The sequence below is a fragment of the Diorhabda carinulata genome, chromosome 10 (assembly GCF_026250575.1).
Source record: "Diorhabda carinulata isolate Delta chromosome 10, icDioCari1.1, whole genome shotgun sequence".
In the NCBI taxonomy this organism is placed as follows: domain Eukaryota; kingdom Metazoa; phylum Arthropoda; class Insecta; order Coleoptera; family Chrysomelidae; genus Diorhabda; species Diorhabda carinulata.
The window spans coordinates 3,558,015-3,579,457 of NC_079469.1; the positions used below are offsets into that span (position 1 = coordinate 3,558,015).

Here is a 21,443-nt window from a genome sequence, read left to right on the forward strand (position 1 = left end):
TGGATATCAAACTTCGGATTTATCAAAGAAAGCTGTCAAGTTTTTATTGCAAACTAAATGATAGAAATATTTATAGAGGGCACTACAAGTAATTAAGGTTACTTTAAAGGAGAAAGGTATAATGAACTATTATTCAAATTAAATAATGATTCATAACGAATGCAATTAAATCTATATTATCGTACTGAATTATATAACTCAAATATTTTTCAAAGTTTAACTTCATATTTATTAACAATTTTTGGATCTAAAATTTACCGGACTAAAATCTAACAGCTTTATTCCTGTGGGATATCTGTCCACATCCCTGTTTATTAAACTTATAACGAGGAAAACCGAATTTAATGAGGTTTTTATACAGTCAATGACAGTCTTTTGTTGGAATAATGATTTTACGGCTGTCAATTGTCCAGGGTATTGTCGACTACTCTTTTGTTGCACTGACATGTACGTGACACATCATCAAGTTGGATGTGACCTGTATTTCTCCCTGCGATAGAGGTTATATTTGCAAATTGAGTTGGGGAAATATAACGAAGGGCTGTTTATGTTACATGTGCTATATTTTTGATGGTTCGCCATTTAGGATAAAATGAGTTTGCGGTTATTTTCTGGTATATATGTCACTTATAGAGATCGTAAAATATAATTATTTTCCATGAAATTTGATGGAGGAGTTTATAAAACCGTTTCATTCGTTTTTCTTTATTATAATTTTTATTTCTACTTTATCCGTTTTATGGACGTTTTCTTACTTGTGTTTCCATTTTATTTTATTTTTAAACCAAGTACTTTATTAAGATTATAAATTATTTCGTAAATTGGAGTTCATTTCCTTTAATAAAACAGTCAGAGCGACGAAAAGGTATGATTTTATTGGACGTCTCTAGCGAGCAATTGAGTCAGCAGTTGAGCATCGCAAAGTACGCTTTCAGCTTTTTAAAATGGCTCCCTTAGTCCCAAATGACGATCGATCTAACGCTAAATCTGCGAAATTGTAGTGGGCTTAGGAGACTGCTTTATACGTTCCGTTTGTTTTATGTGACGCTCTAAAATCGTTGTGGTTCTGGATTATACGAGGTTTGATCAAAAAGATCAAAAGATTCAGACAACAAAGAAACAAAACTGTTTTCCCCAATCATTTTTTATTTTTAAACATAGTCGTTCTTCATACGACAGACATATTGGAAATGTACTGTGTCGATGTCAAAAGAATATTTTACCGAGGTCTCGAAGAAGATGCTGAACGTTGGGTTGAAACTATAGAATAGGATACTTCAAATATTAAGGCGTTATTTAAATAAAAAACCGATAAACCAACATGGCTAAGTCTAATCGCAAAAATGAAACTAATTTACATATCTTCAGTTGATTAAATGATCAAAATGCTGCTGTTTTTGCAAAAGTCGGAGATGGTTGGTCTATCAGAAGACTTGCAACTCATCTAGGTCTTAATGCGAGTACCGTAGCCAGAGTGATAAGACTAGACTTTGCGTCAAAAGGTTGTGTCTGACTGTCATTTATTAATTTTTGAAGTGAATTTCCTTTTGAATCAGCTGCTGCATATGCAACAAACTTTCCAGGATACCGTCTTAGGGCATGTAGACGAATTAAAGCTTCGGATTTGATAATCTGTGCAAGTGCCAGGAAATCATTGAGAACGATCAATCCAGAGTTGTATTTACACTTAATTATGTGTATCGTGATCTGGACTTTAGGAAACGATCAATGTTTGGACTTGGATAAGTACTAATGGACTTGGTTTTTATTGGAGAATTGGTGCAAGGTTAAACTCTGAAATTTACAACATCATAATTTAAAAAAATGGTTTCGATAAAACAATATTGAGACTTTACCATGGCCGGTAAATAGTCCCATTGAAAATTTATCGAGGTGGCTGTTAAAAAAAACTTATGAAAGAGACTTTCGTCCCAGAACTTAAGAAGAGCTATGGAAAGCAATTGAAACAACATGGAAAGACCTTAATTTAAATGGAAATATTTGTCAGAATTTAATTCACTCCATTCCAAGAAGATACATCGCTGTTCTACTATGAACCAGTACGATTTGTTTCAATTTTTAGCTCTGTTTGGTTAGATTAGGTTAGGTTAGGTCGCAATCTTCTTTGTTTCATTTTAGCTCACTATCAGCATTTTCCCTAATGTCTTAGAAACACAGTTTTTGACCATATCAATACTAGTTCTTCACTACTAAGTTCCTTCAGGAAGATGAATAACTTAATAATCTTAGTATTGATGAACATGGCGACAAATATCAAATAAATTAACACAGCTAAAAAATAGCAAAATTTTAATTGTATTCCAATGATAATTAATGAAAAATATGAGTAATTTTATACGAAAATATATTTTTTTTCATAAATTTCTATAATGAACTGAATACATAACAAGATTATTGACAAATTAGATACAGGGTTGCATTATTATAAATTAGCTGGGCACGCCTTTGACACGTATAGTAACAATCCATATTATTTTCTTTTATATCCATACCATTGTTAATTTTACCGAGAAGCACACCATTGTAAATCTATACCAATATAAATATACAAAATAACGTATATAAAGTCGTTAGGGATACCTACTATCAACAACTGAAATCTAACGTTGGTATATCTCGAGGGTTGTTTTCTGGTTTGTATATTTCAAATTAAATGGCTTTTAAGACAGTTTTTAGGTAGAAACTTTGCGGAATATACTTTAACAAATGTCTCTATTATCCTAATAAAATTACCTGAAAATTGATAGTCATCTGTTTGTTGCAGTGACCATACCTAACAAGATCGAAATATGTAAAGGCAGGTGGTTGAAAATTTATATTTTTGACACTGTTTGGATCTCAATTTTTTTCCTTATGTCATTTGTATATGATTACAACTTAAAGTACCTGGTTTGACCTACAGATGGCGGTGGTTGCTTGACAACTTGATAAAATTACTATACTTTTATTTGAAAGGCTTTAGTCCAACAAATGTGTAGAAACTGGTCTAGATAAGACTGCTGCTTCTTTAGCAATGTTGAAGGAAATCCACAAAGCGGTACTGGATGATCGTAGACTTAAAATGCAAGAGCTACCAGATATAGTAGGCATTTCAAAACGTGCGGTACATCGCGTTTTAACTGGAAATTTGGACATGAAAAATGGAATGGAACAAAACCGGCGTTGTGAAGATGTTTCCATCGATGGATGAAACGTGGGTCCATCACTTAACACCCCAAATAAAAGAACAATCAAAACAATGGACTGAAAAGGGAGAACAAGCTCCAAAGAAGGCAAAGATCGTTCCGTCTGCAGGTAATAATCATGTTTTCGGTTTTTTGGAATGGACGTGGGATAATTTTCACTGACTATCTTGGAAAAGAAAAAACCACCAACGGCGAGTATTATACTAAATTATTGTAAGCGTTTGAGTGAAAAAATCAAGCAAAAACGGCCGCTTTGGATGAGAAGTAAGTGTTGTTTGATCAAGACAATGCACCAGCTCTCACATCCGTTGTTGCAAAGGCCAAAATTAATGAATTAAAGTTTGAATTGCTACGTGGTAAAAGATTTTCTTATAATGAAAAGGTATCAAACTTATTGAAAATCTTTGGGAAAAGTGTATGGAGCTAAAAGGAGTTGTGGCCATCTTGGTATATATCTAACATCGCAAAAAGGCCGCTTCGGCTAATGGCTTCAGAGTTAGTTTTCTCTATATTGTTAGCTCGATCTTTTTCGATGAATTTCTCCATTTGATCCTTCTTGTTATCCTTCTATACCAAACTTTCTTATATCAATTTTCAGCTGTTCTATCCATTTCTTTTCTAGTCTTCCTTATTTCTATTTCCCATTTTCTTGTTCTTCATAACTTTTTCGGTATATGGCTGCAAACAGTCCAAAACATTTATAGGTGTGTTAAACTAGGTAGTTCTGTGCAAGCTCTTGGTTAAACACCGAAGAGAATCCTAGGTGGATCTAGTGGCTTCTAAGCCAGCGACGTCCAGAGGATTCTATAGAAACTTTCAAGTACTGGATTTGCTTTCAAAATTAGTCTGTTATCAATATGCTCGATGTAATAATAAATTTAATTACGGTCCTGTACTAATTTCGACAAAACCTAATCGTGCTACTGCTACATATCCATCCATATATTCTGACAGCGGACCGATATTCACCCGACCATAAAGAGTCATCTGTTGTTAACAATTATAGGCAACTTAGTGACACAATAGAGCCCCTGCTCTATAATAGAGTGGATAATGCACTACCATTATACGGTTTATTGTGAGATTCGAAATTAATCGTTTGTGAATTATAAATTTATTTGGTAGTTAATGTTTGGGGAAGAAGAACAATTTGTCCTTGGGAAGGGATTAGAAATGGCACATGAACGAATCTTGCGGTTTAGCGACTACCAGCAATGACAGTTTTTTTCTGTATATTCAACTGAATATCAAATTTTTTATATTATGTTTTTTGACAGTTCGAAATTTCTAGCTTTTTAACTTTTATTCTATTGGAAATTGAAAGAAAACTCTTTTATGTTTTGTATATTGGTGAATGTAATTTTTAAGAGACCAAAATCCTCTTGAAGACTGAGAAAAGGAAGTCGTTGTGGGCTAGGTCTTGATGTGGAAGTTAACCGAAACTCAATTTATACAATTTTGCTATAATACATTGTCTTGATGAAGTAGCACTTTCTTCTTCTTCAATTTGGGCCGTTTTTTCGCGATTTCCACGCTTTTTAGTATATTAATCACGTGCTATCCACATGAGTGACTGTCGATTTGACATCTGTATAAAATGATATTTCATCCATTGTAACAAAAAATCGTGTTTATTAAGATTACATAGCTCTAAATGTCTCATAATAATCAATTCGTTGTTGTTTCTAGTATACAGCTACCAAATTCATTCAAATGTCTTTTATAGGTTAGAACTAACTAAAAATTATACGGATTTATCATACATTCTGCTTAGGGTATTTTCTTCCTATTCTGTGAATTACTACAAAGTTGTATTCGGATAATTACAGTCCATCCTAGCAATTCCTTTTCTGTTATGGAGTAGATTGTTTCAGCTCTATTTAGAGTTATGCCTAAGTATGCGATTGGTCTTTCTCTATTTGCCTATAACTATGTTTTATACATCTGTTGATAATATAGAGAAATCTAAAAATACCTTTCAATTTATCAACTTCTTCTGAAATTCGTCAGTTTTACTAACGACGCTTTTAATTCCGTTATATTTGATATAAAACGTCCGTACCTAGAAAGGCATTTTTCTATTAGCCTAAGAACTAGCCAAATTTAACCATTTAACCGAATGTCAGTTGAATATTTGTGACCAGATCATCATTTAATGGTAATAGTCTTATATTAAATCAAACAACGTACAAGATTTAACAAATATTCTGTAGGTATAGCTGCCAGTGAATAAAACGAGCGCGTAATCCCTTGTGGGAGCCCCCAGATTCAAACGACGGGGCTTAGCTTGGGCCAAGGCCGGGAAATCCGACCTTGGCAAACCAATAATGACCCAAGATTAGACAATTTGATGTCTTCCACCTCACGGTCTCAAGCTTGTACAGATTGCTGGTACGTCTCACTTGTGAAACTGAAACGGAACGTGCATTGAACTGAGTTGTGACATCAGAATTGGGAATAATCTGAGTTTTAATGTAAATGGAAAGCGGCTAATATCGTTCTGTATATGGGGAAACTTATTTGGAACAGACCTTGAGATGAATTATTTTTATCAGTCTGAACCTACCTTGACATGAAATAAATTAATAATAATGTCGAAATAAAACTAATATTATTATCAATTAATTAACTATATAATTAATTAGTTGATGTGATTAAGTTAATTTGACTGAAACTTGAACCTAACCGATCATAAAACACCACAATTTACGTATTTCAATACAAATCTTATTTATCGTTGTTAAAATAGACTTTTTGGTGCTTAAAAAATGCTGGAGAAGCCTGTTTATTGTTGGAAGACGATGGTTTTGGGATTTATAATATCGTAAAAAAATCCAGTGATTCTTCAACAGCAATTTTATAATAATAATGTTCACAAATATGCTTGAAAGCTAACAAATGCTCAAGTGCTTCATTTTTACCAACTTAAAGCAATAAAACCTTCTTTAATATTTCGCTAATTAGTCATTGTCATATTTTTATTAATTATGCGCAATGTCTAGATACTTTCAGCCATTTTAGACCAGCACCGATATGAAGAGGATTTATCATTTTTTCGAACCATTCTTTGAGAACATCAGCTTTAAAGTCATCATGCTAGATACCCGAATGAGTAGATTTAAAAGTAAATAAGTCATCTTTAACAAAACCGTTTGAACTGCCCATTATCTGCATCTCTTTCCTGATGGTGGATTTGAACCAGTAGATGAATTATTTTAAACAGCTAGTCTTCGACTCAGTCTGGCCAGGTACTTCTGGAACCTCGTATGTAGGCCTTGTAAATATTTTTATCATACTAATCTCTATTCAATATCAATTAGAGTCCGACATAATTTAATTAATAATTTATATCCCGTTTGGAACTTCCTGAATACAGATTAAGATATAAAATATTCGGAAACATTCTTAGTATCAATTGAACCAGCATCGAAATGAAGCATTTACTCGCTATCACGTTTTTTACCTTCGCATTTCTCACTGTCGAAGCTCTACCTCTCGAAAACGAGGTAAATTAGGTAAATATTATTTCAAAATTCAAATGATAATTATTATAATTCAACAGAATCCAGCACCAGCTGAAACCCCAACGGATTCTTCTCCAGTTGTAATCTCATCCGATGAAACTATAACTGAATCTTCTCAAGTTGAAAACGCAGCTGACTCTTCTGAATCTGTTCCAGATGTAGTTCCATCTGAATCTGCTCCAGATGTAGTTCCATCTGAATCTGTTCCAGATGTAGTTCCATCTGAATCTGCTCCAGATGTAGTTCTATCTGAAACTATTCCAGATGTAGTTCCATCTGAATCTGCTCCAGATGTAGTTCCATCTGAATCCGTACCTGATGTAGTTTCATCAGAATCTATTCCAGATGTAGTTCCATCCAAGCCTTGTGAATGTAAATCAGTCGAACCACCTAAACACACAGAACATTTATCACCAATACAGAAGTTGAAAGCGAAGGTATTGTAGAATTTTGACCTATATTAAACAATCTGATATGTTTTGAATGTTTTATTCATATTTGAAACTGTGAAAATGATGTTTTTTTTTTGTTTTATATAGAAAGAAGAGATGGAGAACTGGTGGGAGAAGAAAGCCAACGAATGGGTGAGTATTTTTGAAAAAAAAATGTTTCATTTGGACTAATACTGTACAACTCTGAGAGACGGACATTCGGCAATTCAGATATCCTCCCGGGGCGCTATAAATATGTGTTGGTTTGGAAGCATCTATTCAGGAAGCTAGACTTCTCCATCCATTAGTTTTTTTGATGAAATCATCGAGTACAAAAATTCCATGGACATCAGATTGTTCAGGAACCTTCACAAACTAGACATGGTTATTCTTTGATGTCTTTTCAAGCCGTTCAATACAGTTTTGTACCTCATTAAAGATGATAACCATCGTCCAAATGGCTTCTCGGTTGTCGCAGCTTTTGGGTCATTATATGTCCATTTGTACATCTCTCTTTGAAAGATTGTGGTTGAGTTTTAGAGCCCTTTCCGTTATTGGATCCAATAGTCCAACCTTTTCAAAAAGATGCTTTTAATTTGGTTCTGAAGTTGTAGCAGAAGAGACTGTCACATTATGAGGTTAGAGCCTCTTGGAAGACCCTGTTCTTTAGTATAGCCGTCCTCAAGAGTGCTTTTGATTGCAGTTTACTCGCAGTTACATTATCTATAGGAAAACTAATATAAATAGAAAGTTATTTTATCCATATTTCCATATCTTCAAAATTATTTATTGATTTCCTTTTTTGTTTTTTAGAAACAGGAATGGAATACTTTTACAGATGAAATGGTAAGAGAAACAAAATTTTTTGAAACAACTATCCTTTTCCAATGTTTTTTCTTGTTTTTTTTTAAACGAAAACTTTTATATGTGATTGAATCAATTGTCGATTGGATCTACCACATACCACGACATTTTCACCGAAAGTTTTAATTTGGGATCTGCCACAACAGAAAAACAAATAAAAGTAGTAGTTCAAATGAACCGTACAGTTGATGATAACACAATTTTGTTAGGTATCACAATCTGGATGTTGAAAATTGAGATACAGAGTAGTTCAAATGAACCATACAGTTGTGGGTAACACATTTCATTTATATTATCACCTGGATGTTGAAAATTGAGATACAGAGTAGTTCAAATGAACCATACAGTTGTGGGTAACACATTTCAGTTATATTATCATCTGGATGTTGAAAATTGAGATACAGAGTAGTTCAAATGAACCATACAGTTGTGGGTAACACATTTCATTTATATTATCATCTGGATGTTGAAAATTGAGATTTAGAGTAGTTCAAATGAATCATACAGTTGTGGGTAACACATTTCATTTATATTATCACCTGGATGTTGAAAATTGAGATACAGAGTAGTTCAAATGAACCATACAGTTGTGGGTAACATATTTCATTTATATTATCACCTGGATGTTGAAAATTGAGATACAGAGTAGTTCAAATGAACCATACAGTTGTGGGTAACATATTTCATTTATATTATAACCTGGATGTTGAAAATTGAGATACAGAGTAGTTCAAATGAACCATACAGTTGTGGGTAACACATTTCAGTTATATTATCATCTGGATGTTGAAAATTGAGATACAGAGTAGTTCAAATGAACCGAAAGGTTTACAGTTTTATGTGGATCAATTTGGATTCTATATCTGGATTAATATGAACAAGATACAGAGTTAATAAAAAGTATCTGAAAGTTGTAGAGTCACCATTTTGTTCAAATTAAATTCCAGATGAAATAAATATTTAAAAAGAATGATTCGCTCAAGATATAGAGTAGTTCAAATGACCTAGAAGGTCTACAAAGTCAAGTTTTGATTAAATTGCTTTATAAATTTTGAAAAATATGAATAATATAGTTGACTGAGATAGAGTAGTTCAAATGAACCAAGTGATATACAAAGTAGTACAAACATACCTGGAAGTTTCAGAGTAATTTTGGTTAAATTTGATATAAAATTATGAAAAATCGCTTTTGTTAAGATATAAAGTAGTTCAATTGATCTAGTAAGTTTACAAAATCACATACTGGTTAAATTGCATCCTTAATTTTGAGAAATTTTAATAATTGAGTGAAATATGAAGTAATTCATATGGTTTTTGTAGTAGTTCATATGAAACTGAAAGTTGCAGAATCATAATTTAGATTAAAGTTTATTGTGAGTGTTAAAAATTATTAAAAAATACAATTATTTAAAATTTAGAGTAGTTCATATGAATAGGAACGTTTACAGTCACGTTTAGGTTAAATCCGACTCTATATTTTGAAAAATATGAAATAAAAAGTAGAGTAGCCACCTAAATAAACCTCAAAGTAATAGAGGTGCTTTTTGGGATATAAAATTATCAAAAAATCGAGTTTGTTCAGATACAGAGTAGTTCGAACTAACTACCTCTAGAATATGTGATTTGAGCGCATCCACCGCTTCTCTAGGGATAGAAAAACGTTGATCTCGGAATTTATTTTTGATCTTCTGGAGTAAGAAGTAATTATTGTATACCAAACAAGGATTTTTTCGAGCACTTCTGGCAAACAAATGCTGGTATACGAAAAAACAGGCAGCCATTTGCTTCGAAGTGCTTCGTGCCTGAACAAGTTACGATCTTTTGAAGCAGCGCGATTCAATTTTATCAAAATTCCTTTGGACCAATCGCTTTTTTGGGCGATTTTCAAATTAGCGGTATCCAACGCGAACAAATCTTTTTGACGGCCAAACGTTCATGAAATATTGAATGTATATTTCAATAAATACTATTAGTTTATTCTTATTGTAAATAGTATTTTAGAAATTATCTACATATCTTGATCCGCCCGATAAAAAATTAGGCATCGAACCACAAATCTACAAAAATCTATTCTACATACATTCACTTCTATGTTCTGTTATTATTAACTCGATGGTCTTTACTCAATGAAATATCTGTCAGAGAAAAAAAGAAGAATATATTTAGAGGTTAAGATTTAAGAATATTATTTTTAATTTAATAAAAACACGATAAATAATCTATTATAGTTATCGTAGGATATAATGTTTAAAACCAACGGACAAGAAGTATACTCTGACTGGAAAATTGAAAAATTTGGAGGTTACTATCGCCGATATGTTGGAATTTTGTACATCTAAACTAATATCCATAAGAAAAGATTTACCAGAAAATATTTGTCTCTTCGACTATTTTCAAATTATTTAATTTTGTTTTTGCGTACAGCGATGGCACGAAAACAAGAAGGGGGAATGTTAAACCTTGGATTTCAATCGCGTGTTGTGAGATAACGATTAATTGTATGCAAAATAGGAAATTTCATTATGCAAGAACAGTTTAGGGTATTCAAAGTATAACAGAAAAAATGATTTTTCATATTTTGAACTCAAAAACTTTCGGTAAAAAACTTTTTTCTCGAAATTCCTATTTTTTACCTACTAAAGTCTGATAACTCAAGTTTCATGATATTTTTATCTTTTTTCTTTGATTAGGAAAAAGGATGGGAGAAAGAGAAGGCAGAATGGTCACACAGGCACAAGAAATTTTGAATAAAAATTGTGTGAGTGCATCCCGAGGAAAAATATTTGAATGTAAATGATATATTTGAAAATTCTTTGTAGTTTAAATAAAGTCCTTTATAAATATGAACATATGAGTTTTTTTTTAGAACCAAAATCGTTAAATTTTAATTTTGACGATCTTCTTTAAAGTATAATTGAATAAAACAAATTTTCCACATGTTTTACGCATAAAATTCCATTCGTAAATCGAAGTTTGAAAATTAATTTTATTTTCATTACCAGAATATTGATATGAAAATTATGTTCTGGTTGAATATTTTGAACCCATTTAATATTAAAGTGGATACTATTAAATTATTTGATTTGTTGTAAGACATAAATTTTTTCTAAATATTTACGTATATCCAAAATATGATGATCTATTCTCAGTTTTATAAACGTGATATTAAAAACGATATTTACAGATGTTTACCAGACAGTCAACTTATAAACCAGAGACGTATCATAAACACGGTTCTATATCTTCCGATTCCTAACTGCATCTATATCTATCTTGCTTTACGTTTTCGTTCTTACCCGTTGCTTTCCAGAAATCCATCTCGGTCGTAATTAAAATTTTTTCCGTACATTGTCAAATGTCATATTGTCATATGTTATAATGTTTTTAAGATTATTTGTTAGCACTGTTTACTCCCTCAATATTCCATCCATTTTATCTTTTCTGTATATTTCTCTCTTTGATTGCTGTGTCGAGTTTTATTTTCATTTCTAACTACCTAGATTCCTCGCATTCCTTGTTATATATTGAAATCTTTAAAAAAATTAATATGAATTCAAGTTTCTGATCCTTTTGCTTCATTCCTGATCCGTTTATAACTTAAAATAATTATCAATCATGTCTAATAGTAATCTATGACGTATATATTCGAGTATCAAAATGGATCGTATCAAGAAACGTGCGGTGATTAAATATGTGCGTTTAAAACAGTACACCTCAATGTAAATATACAATATGGAGAATACATTACTGGAATATGAAGTATATTATGATATATTGAAGTTGTGGTAGTGTGAGTGACATTTTTTTACAATATAGCAAAGAAGAACGTCACTAAACAGTGTGAAGTACTTCCATACTTGGCCGGCTTGGTGTCATAATAAAAACATAACATTTCCAAGGGCGTAGAATCCATTTTTCGAGGTTCAAGATGTCGGGAATTAGTACTTCCGGTTTTACCATTATCGAATTGCATTGTATGACTTCCGATTTAGATATTTTGATCTGGATTCATGTATACACGAAACACAGTTCCTGTTGAATAGAAAAATATATCGTAATTCATAGAAAAACACCTTTTTCCCTTGTTATAGGTCAATTAAGATCGCCTAGTCGAACCAAAAGTGAACCTAACCTAAATTAACGAGAAAATGGATACGTTCCTCAGTGTACTTAACAATACCAAAGACATAGTTCCAAATACAATTACAAATAAATGTAAATAACAATTTGTTTTTGACTTTTTTCTTACTGTACGTCTCTCCCCTCCTCAGCCAAGCCCAGAAAAATAATTTCCCTAAAATAAAATTTTTTATTTGATTCCTAAATTCAGTTCAAAAAACTAAATTTCAACTCAACTAATCGAGTTATTGTTATAATCGAAAATACCAACAAGTGGGACCCCGATAAATGGATTGTACGACTTCGAAAATGCTAAACTAACGTTTTTATGATTTAAATTATGTTTTGTAAGTATATGCAAATAGAGTTTTGGTTTTAAATAAGATATTTTTCATTCTTTATAACGAATGGTACTTCACTGTCGAAAGTGCATATGAAATATTTGAAAATTTTTTAAAAATTGTAAGAGTGAGCGCGTGCTGAAATCATCATCACTTTCAACGCCTCCTGTAAGTGGTTTATTTTATCGAGATTGCGGCTCTTAACACTAAACCGATTAATTGCCGTGGTTTTAAAGTTTAAGTAGACATGCCAACGCCTACTTATTTCCCGGTTTAATTCCATCCAGATGAATTTTGATATCCCGAAATATCTCATAACCTCAAAGCTGCAGTAAACGTATTCAAAATTAGTTTATATTAAAATTGAACAGTTTTAACGAATATTTTACGATTCAATTTGTAATTTATAAAATTTCAATTCATCTAATTCATGATTGAATCTAATAATTATTGCGGTTAAACGAAAAAAAAATTAGTTAATCACTTGTGGGTATAAAAAATTGCCCCGGGTGAGGATCGAACTCACGACCTTAAGATTATGAGACTTACGCGCTGCCTACTGCGCTACCGAGGCACATATTTAATAGACTTAAAACATAATACAACACAATATTATTTGATTTATATAAAATTTTTGTTTTATCATTGATATCATAGACAATGTAAATTGAAAAAAATATATAACTACGAATATATTATAATAAAATCATGAATGAGCTCAGTAATTCATTACTTATTTATCTAGGATTTATGTGAATCAAATTGTTTAAATATTTGACAGACTTGTCTAAAATCGATGAATAACTTTTAAAGATATATTTCATTTTGATATTTTAAATGAATGATATGATGTTTTTCTTTATAATATTTTGATATTTTTTGAGATATATACTCGATTCGTGTTGGATACACTCCTGGTAAGTTATCTCTCATACCAATAAATCTACCAGAAATCGTTTTGACGAAATTTGATACCGGTACATTTCCCGAAAAAATGTATACCCTTCGATACGGAAAAGACACTCGTTTTATTTTATAGCGAAGTCAATATTCAATGACAAATAGCGTTCGACAAAAGGGAAAATAGGAAAAGGGACGAGAAAATATATTTCCCTCATGTAATCGTGTTTGGTTAGGGACATTACAATTTTTAACGTCATTTGTTTGCCGTCGAATAACCCTATTTTTCAATACGAAATCGACAGCTTTACACCTTTAAGTTTGTTTCATTGCTTATAGCGGATTTTCCTTATTTCCATAACATTTTTCATTTTAACAGAACCGTATTTATTTTAAAATGATATTATATAATACAAGTGTTTAATCAAACTTTTCCGGAGAAGGAACAGGAATTTAACACAAGTAAAACAAATTCAGTTAGTTCTGCGCATCTTTTGCGCGCATTAAGCATGCGCAGTATAGATAAAGTGTCCCAAACGACAGAGAAAATGAATATTGTCGGCACCGTAATATGACTATCTTGATTCGAAAAAAAAAAAATATGTACGATAATGAATGACGTATTTTGGAATTGTGAAAACTTGAAATTCATGGTATTTAAAATGATGTGTGATAGAAATATTGATTAATTGAAATATGCAATTGAATCGGTCGTGCTCTAATATTGAATCACCAACAGTGGAAGATCCGTTCGACTCCAACGAGACGATATGGGATACATCGCTATTGACGCAATTTCCATGCACACAAAATGAAAAAGAAGAAGAACAGTAAGAAGAAGAGAATGTGAAAGTTACGACTCGGACGTTTAAATTTCAAGACATTTTTCTTAATTTAAATAGCTTTTTATATTTTCAATCCCATATTTTGAAATAGTTTGAAATAGTGGCGTGGAAACTTTTAATACTTTTTGAATCATCTCAAAAACGGTGGTTCGTAGGAAAAAAAGTATTTTCACGTTTTTTTTAGATAATTTCATTATCTACAATTTTTGTCTGAGGTATTTTTATGATAAAACCTACCGTTTTGCTTAAAATCCCGAAAAACTCATTTTTTTGACCTGAAATAAATTTTTTTCCATAGACGCACATATTGGGAAACTTTCAAATTTTATTTTTTATTATATTTTCAACAATTTTACTGATTTTCCCTTTACCTTTGATTTATCTCCCACCATTATTGATAAAACACGTACATCACCTTACTTTTTAAACACACCCCTATATACTTTGATATTTTTTTCAAGCACACCCTGTATTTTGATACTTAGATGCTAAGGTCAGACGATAAGGATACTAAGACGAAGCCCGTACACAGCTTCGATGGAATTTATGTAACTTCTAATGTCTAAATTGACCGGACTATGAACAGAGAACTTCCAAATTCAACATTTGTAAAACTTTTTAAACTAAATTGGGAGTGTAAATTATATCTACATATTCTTGAACACAATTTATTAATGCCGATCTCTTTTTTTCTCCATATTAATCGCAAATAAAACTAAACATGATTGTGATTATGACTATAAGTTTGGTTATGTTTTTTTATATTTTAATTTGACAGGTGACGGGATTTTGTAACGTTGCCAAACTTGTTGTACTTAACTTCGGTACGTAAATATAACTGTATCATTAGGAATAAACCTGGTAGTTAAAACAATGTAGTTATAAATATATTAATAACCCAAGAGGTTATAAATGACCGAAAAGTTACAGAATAGACCCCATAGTGTTTTAATATTTGTTTACAGTAATTTTAATTTCCCATAGTAACTGGCTACTAGTAGATTTTTCCGTTATTTATTCCAGAAGAACTTGTCTCGCCTGGCGTGGTATTAAATGAACAAAAACCATCAACGCCCTTTGTTTATGGAGGAAATTGAAGCACTTTGGTCTAAGTGGAAATAATTTATCTTTAGAAGAGTAAGAGATGGAAGGGTGGGTTAAATTAAATTTTCTAAAACCATTGTATACGATATGACAATAAATTTCTATTCAATTTGGTTCTAGGTTGATTCTTAGCTATTTGATTATACTGAACGTCCCATTTATATTATCAATTTAAACGAATATTACTTATATTTACATTTTTCGTTTTTATCGTTTTAAAAACGCGACATTTTGTAATGCTCAAAATAAAAGGACTAAGTAACACAATTATAAAAACCGATCCTCTTGTTAGGTTTTTCAACATGTGTTTAAAATTAATGAGCATGTCAATAGCGTTAAAAGTTAAAAAGATTTATTTCGACACGTGTCGTTTTTTTTTCAGATTTCGTGTTAAAAAAATCCACTTAACACAATCGTATCTGCAATTTTTCTGTTTTAAATACATCTGGGTGACAAAATATATTATACAGGGTATTTAAAAAAATGATTTATGTTATTTCCTTTATCGATTTTCACGATTATGAATAAAGAAAATTGAATTAATTTAATACAAGATCTACGACTAAATAATGTAGATTGTTTGAATCAGGTTAGATAACATTATCACGAGTCGTGAAATTTGGTTTCGTCAAAAGGAATTGGTTTCACCTGGACAGACCATAAATCAAGCATTTTATCAAGAAATACAAGATAGAATTCGAATAATTGAATGACGATAGAAAGATTCAAGTAGTACTACAGCCACTTTATTCGCCAGATATATCACCATGCGACTTCGGTGTTTTTACGCGGAAGGGAATTTCGTATCTAATTGTATATAAATAAAGTGGAGTCAGAATATCAAGGGAACGAAATATTTTTTCATGTATTAGCATCCAATTAAACATAATTTAGAATAAACCATTTCAGGTCAAAGTCAACAATAAAATCTCATAAATAATATTAGTTCATATCCCAATTAATAACAAATTTTTAATGACAAGATAGAAGTATCAATAAATTTTGTTTCTTATCTGACTTAATTAGTTATAATCGTTGAAAAACATACGAGATAATACTGTATACCGGGTTTGATCAATTGAAACGTTCAATTCATTAAAATGTGAAGCTGAAAAAAAGTAAAGTGGAATGTATAAGATGATTTTTAAATTAATTGAAATAAACACATGTGTTGCTCTAAAAAACAATGAAACGGCATTTAATATTTATTTCTTCAGCTCTTTCTTAAATAAGCAATATTTCTTGACCTACATTAATTAACCTCTATTATCTTATTGTAATCAATCAAAATTGACACTTGTGACAGTGACATTTGTGACATCCATGACAGATATATCACAGACATCATAACCCACAGATAAATAAATCAAAATTGACACTTGTGACAGTGACATTTGTGAGATCCATGACAGATATATCATAGACATCATAACCTACAGATAAATAAAGTAAACCACATTAAAATTAAAGAAATACCATTTATATATATAGAAAAATTCCTTACTGAGTGTGATGGAGTGCTTTCATAATATTTTAAATCGAAAGGTTCTCATAAATTTTTTAAGACACAATTCAGACATATATCACATGAAAAAAAATTTCTCGTCTGTAGATTATTGCGATTGTTTTGACCCTGACAAAAGTTGGACTCCTCAGATGTGTTTCATGTGGCTGTTGGAAAATAATAGATATTTTATACTATTTGCTACAAGGATTGTCCATAAAATATGGTTTTTACGAAACTTCATCCCATTTTCTACTCGGAAGGAGAAGAGGCAAATTGGAAATCGTTTCCAACTCAAATCCTCTGCATTTTTCACAACTTCTAACAATTGCTGCACCTGATGATACATCCTAAAAATGTGTTGTCTGCAATGGAGTTACTTCTGTTTTTTTTTTAAACACATTGGAAAGGGTTGTTGAAAGTTTCTACAAACTTCGATTTTCCTTGGTTGTATGATGATGATCAAGAAACATGACGAGGAACGTTTTCCTGTCATTGTTTCAGGAAGAATACGTTTCATTGTTGGCAAAGACCAACAGGTCCATCCACCACTATAGTAAATTTCTTTTATGAAATATACATCTGTCTTATAATTGCTTTGGTGAAGATCAAGTTACATATTGTATTATTTTTTATTTACACTGGTAAATCTTAAGTCAAGAGTTCAAATTTTACAATATAATGAACAGTTTAGTATTATAGCAAAAAGATTTTCGCGAAAACGTAAAGTTCAATCGACATGGAAATTTTTTCAGCGCGTTTTAGCGGCGAAATGGATAGGCTTGAAAAAAGCTTTAAGGATACGAAATAAAGGAAATTTTTTCTACTTTAATTTTGTATAGAATGAGCTTGTAAAAAAACCGCTTCCGTTTGGAGATATATGTCAAAAACTTCCAGGATGTGGTCAAAAGTGCTCAAAAAACGGGTCAAATTTTAGCCCGCAAGCTCTAATGTGACACAAAACACATAAATGACTAGTAAATCAAAACTAGAACAAACTACATTGCAAAATTAGATAGTCAATTTCATTTCTGTTAGGAAAAAAGTTGTTGACTACATTAGATACGGAAATAACTTTGCTATAACATCATTCAAAGTGATAAAAACTGTTATGAAATCATTTAAAACTTATTTAAATGATACTATATAATAAATAATAATTTCCCCGATAACCTTTTTTAATAAATATATGTTTTAAAGATAGTTATTGGGTAAAGGTATCATGTTTTTTTTTGTTAAACATTTCGAGGATGTTGTTTACCAGATATCTAATCATTATTTCATTCTTTAATTTCATTTATATTTATGTGTAATAGATTATAAGAAGGTATTTGATAAAATGAGATACGAACATTTATAATAGCGGGTTTTCCAATGAGAGATATTTTGATATTCAAAGAAAAATGCCATTTTTTGAGATAAATGATCGGATGTTTATTTCATTATAAAGAGGAAGGTATGCCGTTAATAATGGAACACAACATCAGCCAAATGGCCGCCACGACTGCGCTTACAGGACCATATACTTTTCATGAAATTTTCCGTAACCAAATTACAAAGCGGCTGCCCTATGTCCTCGATAGCCTCACGAATTCCATCTTTGAGGTCTTGAATCTATGCTGGACTGTTGGCGTAGACCTTATCTTTCACGTGGCCCCAAAGGAAAAAGTCGCAAGGTGTTAAATCATAAGATTTCGGTGGCCAATTGTGATCATCTCTTCGAGAGATAACACGGTCCGGAAATTTTTCCCGTAAAATATCGAGATGGTTTCGTTGCTTGTGTGGCACGTAGCGCCGTCTTGTTGAAAGTAAACGTTGTCCAAATCAATACCATCCGATTCCGGCCATAAAAAATCATTAATCATCTCTCGATAGCGCAATCCATTCACCGTAACTGTTGCTCCAGCCTCATTTTCGAAAAAGTAAGGTCCAATGACACCGCCAGACCATAAACCGCACCAAACAGTCACGCGTTGAGCATGGAGAGGATTTTCAACAATAACTCTTGGGTTTTCCGAGCCCCACATTCGACAATTTTGTTTATTGACGTAACCACCAAGGTGGAAATGGGCCTCATCAGTTAAGATGATTTTTCGATGTGTTAACTGAACTTTATAGGCATTAAGACCCAAGTCTTTATGCAAAATACGGTGTGATACGACGTTTGTGGAATGGCTAATTCCAAACACCGACGAGGAATGGACAAATCCAGGTTTTCTTCAACACTTTGGGCTACAGCAGCAATATTCTCAGTTGTTCTTGATTGATGTGGACGGGTTTTATTCTTCACATCACTAACTTGTCCCAACAGCTCAAATTTTTCCACCAATTTCTGTATTGCGGTCCGAGAAGGTGCTTCACGTCGACCCAAAAATGTTTTAGTTTTACGAACCGTCTCTGCCAAACTTTCACCATTTTTATAGTGAATTTTAATAATTTCAATGCGTTGTTGAAGTGTATCGTTCCATTTTCATTAATGGCATAGTTTCTACTTGTCAAATGTCAAAAAATGACAGCTTCAAAAGCGACATTTACCGAAATGTTCAAAATAACACCTCTTATTGGAAAACCCTTTACTTAGATAACTTCCTTATTAACATAACCTCATTTCCTATCTCGATAGTCGATGTAGCAGATAATCTGTAACCCGATAAACTTGTTCATCAACCAAAATTCAAACGACTGGAGAATTTTAAGGTTTTCACGCACTTTAGAAGCTATTTCTGGCACTCACTAGTCACAGTAATATCTCACATGTGGTTTTATTAAGTAACCTTATTTCTTTATAACAGTACTACCGGTTGTTAAGAACGCGTCCAGAATGTCCGTCGGAACCAAACTGTTAAGTTACTATCTGATCTCATTTAATCATATATTTTGAATTATATAAGCGCAGTATGAACTTAACTGTTGATTTGACAAAATATTTAGGTATCTGGACTGGCAAATTGCGAAAAAAGAACGCGTAATTCCAAAGCGTCTGCAATTGGGAAGGTGTTCAACTACTGGCACACCAAGTCGCCGTTTACCAGTGAATGAACGGCCGGAAAAAATGACTATCTCGTCTATCGGATTGACCTTGGGTTTTTTCAATTCCTATAGCGTCCTAGAAGCTCAAGGAATAACGTGCATTGGTTAAAGATGAGCCCTTCCAGTAAATGAGGGAGTCGCGCCTCTTGAAACACTTGAAGTTCCAAGTATTTGCTTAACTAATGAAGATGAAAAAATGGAAAAAAATGATGACTGTGATGATGAAAATGAAAAAGTTGAAGGATGAAATAATGGGAATGAAGTAGAAGACGTGGCTGCACCTGATTCCAGTCAACGAGGAGCTGAAACATCAACAGGGCAAAGACATGCTAGTCCAGCACCAAACCCCTCAAATGGTTCAAGTCCAGCTCTCGACCAGTTTGGCTGGAGCATGGGCTGAGGTTCTCCAGCTCCCCCAACAGCAGGCGAATCCTTCATCCAACTAGGGAAAAAGGAAAAGTTCCTCTGTCCCATTCTGCATTACCTAAACAGAATGGGGAGAAAATGAAACCAAAAAACTCAAGGCAAAAGAGGATAAGGAGGAAGAAAAGAAGGAACGGACCAAGATCATAGAAGAAAAGAGAGAAGAAAAAGAAAGAATCGCTGAAGAAAAGAAGCTAAGAGCTACCAAAAAGACTAAAAAACGTCAAAAGTGTCTTCCGCAGTGCCTTCAAAGTATTGAAACATGATTTACCTATAAGGACATAACTACCTCCCTACCTTGCTTGAAGCTTGACCTGTTACCAAGTTTTAAAGTTTCTAGTTCCTACAGCATTTTTTGTTTCAAACTACTCTTTTTTTTTCTTATCTAGGTAGGTGCGTGGTTCATTCTTATAGAACCGGGTACCTACCTGCCTAGATACCTTAGATGATTTTCGCATACCTACCTACCTGCCTGGATCATCACCACGTTAAAATAGTTACGGAGTTACTTATTTTGACTAGAATGTAAAAATATAATGAAGATTGCATCAGGCCACCTGGTCAGCGGAGCCCAACGTCCAATAAATTTGAATGAGGCACCAATAAACCCTTATAAATAGGCCGAACATATGATTATTTGCGAAAAACCTACAGTTTTTTGAGTGTTCATTTCCCGGAGGGAGGTGTTCATTCGGAGGGAACGTTCAATCACTAGCAAATTTTTGTTTTCTCACTCAAATGGGTATAATTTTAGTTCTAACTAATATTTAGACCCGATTTTTTTTTTCTTACAAGAGGATGAACTGCTAGATTCAAAACAGTAGTTTTTAAAAAGATTTGGTTGCATTTTGACCATGAAACGAATTTTTGAAGTGGGTAAAGGGTAGTATCTTCTGCTAACTGTTCATTTGAAAATTTGAAATCGACCGCGAAAAAAGCCAAGACTGTCATGTCATTTTGAATGACGTCACACCTAGCGGAACAGCTGTGTTTGTTTATGACAGTCAATTGTGTTTTTTTATTAAATAATGAATTCCTCGTATTATAAATACTGCATAGTGCCCCAATGTGAAAGTACAACGATAAAAACGCCAGACAAATTATTCATATACGTTCCAAACAATAAAGAAATACGAAGAAAGTGGTTAAAAA

The 21,443-nt window shown here is 32.4% G+C and overlaps 1 long non-coding RNA gene and 1 other non-coding gene across 2 annotated transcripts; one reads left to right on the top strand and one right to left on the bottom strand.

Moving 5' to 3' along the window:
* Nucleotides 1-7,119: 7,119 nt before the first annotated feature.
* LOC130898710 (uncharacterized) lies at nt 7,120-10,842 on the top strand. The gene is made up of 4 exons (XR_009059927.1): nt 7,120-7,167; nt 7,270-7,314; nt 7,975-8,007; nt 10,716-10,842. It is a non-coding gene; the product is annotated as an uncharacterized LOC130898710 (long non-coding RNA).
* A 2,144-nt stretch (nt 10,843-12,986) lies between these two features.
* On the bottom strand, nt 12,987-13,059 carry Trnam-cau (transfer RNA methionine (anticodon CAU)). Its single transcript has one exon. It is a non-coding gene; the product is annotated as a tRNA-Met (tRNA).
* Between the last annotated feature and the right edge of the window lie 8,384 nt (nt 13,060-21,443).